Consider the following 4015-nt stretch of genomic DNA (forward strand, 5'->3'; position numbering starts at 1 on the left):
AATCCTGTGAAAATTAAAGGAAGAGGACAGCGGTGTCTGCTTAGCGTCGAGGAACCGACGAAATTTGAAGATGCAAACACGGAGGAGTGTTGGCGTCGTGCTATGGACGAGGAGTTGGGATCGATCCAAGACAACAAAACATGGGAGCTCGTGGATCCACCCAACGACCATAAAATCATAGGGCTCAAGTGGGTGTACAAAGTCAAGAAAGATGCCGAAGGAAACTTGGTGAAGCATAAGGCAAGGCTCGTAGCCGAAGAATACGTGCAAGAGCAAGGTGTAGACTTCGAGGAAGTGTTCACTCCTGTCACAAGGATGGAATCGGTGAGGCTAGTTATAGCTCTCGCGGCTCAAGAATCTTGGAGGCTACATCACATGGATGTAAAATCCGCTTTTTTGAACGGGGAGTTAAAAGAAGAAGTATATGTGAAGCAACCACCGGGTTACATCAAAAAGGGAGAGGAGCACAAGGTGTTGAAACTACACAAAGCATTGTACGGGCTATGCCAAGCTCCTCGGGCGTGGAACATCAAGCTTAATTGTACACTAGTTTCTCTTGGTTTTGAGAAAAGTCCACTGGAGCATGCTATGTACAAGCGAGGCAAAGGCAAGGATCGTCTCCTAGTGGGCATCTATGTTGATGATCTCTTAATAACTAGAGCAGATGAGGAGGAGATTGCTAGATTCAAGCTACAAATGAAGGAGCTTTTCAAGATGAGTGATCTAGGGCTCTTGACTTACTATCTCGGGATCGAGGTACATCAAAAGCCGGAGGGAATTACACTATGCCAGGAGGCATATGCAAAGAAGATTCTTGAAAGCTGTAGCATGGAGGACTGCAATCCAAGTCATGTTCCAATGGAGCCTTGACTTAAACTTAGCAAGAGGAGCCAAGCACCCGCGGTTGATGCAACGGAGTATAGAAGTGTGGTCGGAAGCCTAAGGTATCTTGTGAATACATGACCAGACTTGGCCTATTTCGTTGGCGTAGTGAGTCGCTTCATGGAAGCACCCACGACAGAACATTGGGCAGCTGTGAAACAAATACTCAGGTACATCAAAGGGACAACTAACTTTGGTTGTGTCTATTTGAGAGAGAAGAGGGAGGAGATGATGGAGCTACTTGGCTACAGTGATAGCGACTTGGCAGGAGATATTGACGACCGTAAAAGTACCTCAGGCGTGGCATATTTCTTGGGAAGAAGCATAGTGAGTTGGCTATCACAAAAGCAGAAGATGGTCGCATTATCATCCTGTGAAGCGGAGTATATTGTAGCTGCAACCGCGGCAGGTACAATCATCTGAGTCGTATTTAGAGTAGGCTAGCTTAGCTTCTTTATATATTGCTGTACCCCGCGTTGTAAACATCAGATCGATCAAAGCAATAAAAGTACAAAGGCTTGACACGAGCCTGTTGCTATAACTCGGCGACTCCGCGTATTGTGTTCCGACGACTTGTCTACGCTAGCTAGCTAGACACGAGGATCCATCCAGCTGCCTGCCTAGTTGCTTCTTGCTGTACGTACGTTTGTTGGTCAAAGGATTGACCATCCGGAACTCGACGGAAAGTACTCGTCGGCGTTCGTACGTTCGGGGCCAAAGCTAACAATAGTTGCCAAACAGTTGTGCTGGAAGCCAGATTTCGGCGACATTGAGTTCAACCTCGACCCCGTCCAGCTCCCAACTTTTTGCGAGCATCTGAACCGGCAAGCGAAGCACGGCATAGAGGCGCACACGCCCTCCATCTTTCAGCGCGGCTACACGTTGCGTCGAACAACCCATGTTGCATCCACTCGACCCAAGTCGTCGCCGTCGCGCGCCCTAGCCGACGTGGCATATGAGTCACGCCCCATGACCGTTGAGTTTGCCAACACCAAGGCGGCGGCTGGCATGAAAGGCTAGGAAGGAGAGCGGGAAGGAGTGACTCGAGGGTGGCGAGTGGGGAGGTAAGCGGGGGTCAGAGCAGTAGGAGGCGGAGCTGGTCGGAGAGCTCCCATGCGGCGGCGATGGAATGAACCCTAGCGGGTGTGAGGGTAACTGGGAGAGGAGTGGCTCACGCGAGGAGGGGTGAGCGGGGCTCGCTGCTCGAGTATACGAAAGGTTCGGGTTATTTTGGGCATGGAAGGTTCATTGAGTAAAAAGATCGGTGGGGCTGGTGAAGGAAAAACAGTGGCGCGGTGGTCATAACGAACGAAGGAACGACCTACCTACTCCCCTTTTAGAAGTAGAGATGCCGAGCACAAAATCATAGGTTAGTGATAGAAAAAATAAAACAGAAAAAATGAAACATATAAAAAACTAAAAAACGCGCACACGCGTCAAATGAGCCACCAACTTTAGTTATAGTTGATTTTTTTACAAGATTTGATTTGATTTGGGTATGAGAAGTGGAAGACAAGGGAAGTTTGGATTTAATTGAGATTCTCTTAAGATTTGATTTGAATGAGTTAATGCATGATGTTATATTTATTAAGTGCTAATTTGACTGAGATTTTCTTAAGATTTGATTTGAATGAGTTAATGCATGACATTGTTTTGGGAAATGTCGATTGATTTGAAAGAGTTAACGCATGACCTTGTCTTTATTAAGTGCCAAATTGATTCAAATTTTCTTAAGATTTGATTTGAATAAGTGAATGCATCACGTTGTTTTGGGAAAGTGCGGATTTGATTGAATTAATGCACACATCAAATGGGCGGGCCCAAATTGGTTGGGCATGAGCGAAATGTCGCATGTAAGACGCTCGTGGGCATAATATAGGGTTGGTGGAAACTAAGGCGAGACTACCAACTCGCCCTTTAGAACCTAGAAGGAGAGATTTTTGGCAAGATTTGATTTAATTTGGGTACGATTAGTGAAAGACAAGTAAAAGTTTAGATTTAGTTGAGATTTTCTTAATATTTTATTTGAACGAGTTAATACATGATGTTGTTTTTATTAAGTGCCAATTTCATTGAAATTTTTTTTATGATTTAATTTGAATGAGTTAATGCATGACATTGTTTTAAGAAAATGTCGATTGATTTGAAAGAGTTAATATGACGTTGTTTCTATTAAGTGCCGATTTGATTCAGATTTTCTTAATATTTGATTTGAATAAGTTCCGATTTGATTGAGTTGATGCATAGGTCAAATGGGCACACCTAAATTGGTTGCGCTTGAGCGAAATGTCGCATGTAATTAAGATGCTCGTAGGCATAATATAAGATTGATGAAAAGTGAGGCGAGACTACCAATTTCTCCTTTAAGAGTAGAGATCCAACACTTGCGTGAAACACGAATGCCTTCGGTGACACCGGAAGGAAAGGAATATCTTAGTTGTTTCTTCATGGCTCCTATCGGAAGCAACACTCGCCGGGCCTTGTGTTTGGTGTCTCTCCTGCTCATGTCTGCCACCCTCTCGTCCTGTCATGCAGGAGGTATATATGCTTCTTGGTTGCTCTCAGTATCCACTCCCCTTTTCATCACAGAATTTTGGATGTTCAAAAGGAATCACGTGGTGATGGTCTGTTGCATACTCACCTGCTTCATTATTCATAGGTACAACAGATGGTTCCCCGAAGTTGTGCATAACCCAGAAAGCATGCGCACCGAAGTGGTCCATAGAACCCTGGGATAACTATGCCTGCAAGTTTTACTGCGGAGTTCGAGGTTACGATGAGGATAAGAGCCACTGCACACCAAACGGTAAAGGATTTTGCTGCTGCGAAAAGTAATGTAAGCTGTTTTTCTTTGCAAAATAATTAAGCCTAGTTTTCAATGTCGTGGATTGAAAGGACCCATATGCATCAAGATTTTAATTCAGGGAATGGCTGTATCCTAGAAAACAAACATTGTAATGGTTGATTTATATACTTTTCATACCGGTCCTATCAAAAGAACATTGGACAGTCCTATGATCGCCATGAAACGCCGGAATAAATCATAACTATCAGTTGAACAATGATATGAATCTGGCGTTGTTTTTACAAAAGTGATGGCAGGATGATCCGTGGCTATTCTTTCAAAGGTTGG

General features: G+C 44.4%; 1 long non-coding RNA gene across 1 annotated transcript; it reads left to right on the forward strand.

Moving 5' to 3' along the window:
- The first annotated feature begins 3258 nt into the window (after positions 1-3258).
- LOC119320147 lies at positions 3259-3761 on the forward strand. Its single transcript, XR_005154827.1, has 2 exons — positions 3259-3420; positions 3542-3761. It is a non-coding gene; the product is annotated as an uncharacterized LOC119320147 (long non-coding RNA).
- Positions 3762-4015: the final 254 nt, after the last annotated feature.

This window comes from Triticum dicoccoides, chromosome 6B (assembly GCF_002162155.2).
Source record: "Triticum dicoccoides isolate Atlit2015 ecotype Zavitan chromosome 6B, WEW_v2.0, whole genome shotgun sequence".
NCBI classification, from domain to species: Eukaryota; Viridiplantae; Streptophyta; class Magnoliopsida; order Poales; family Poaceae; genus Triticum; species Triticum dicoccoides.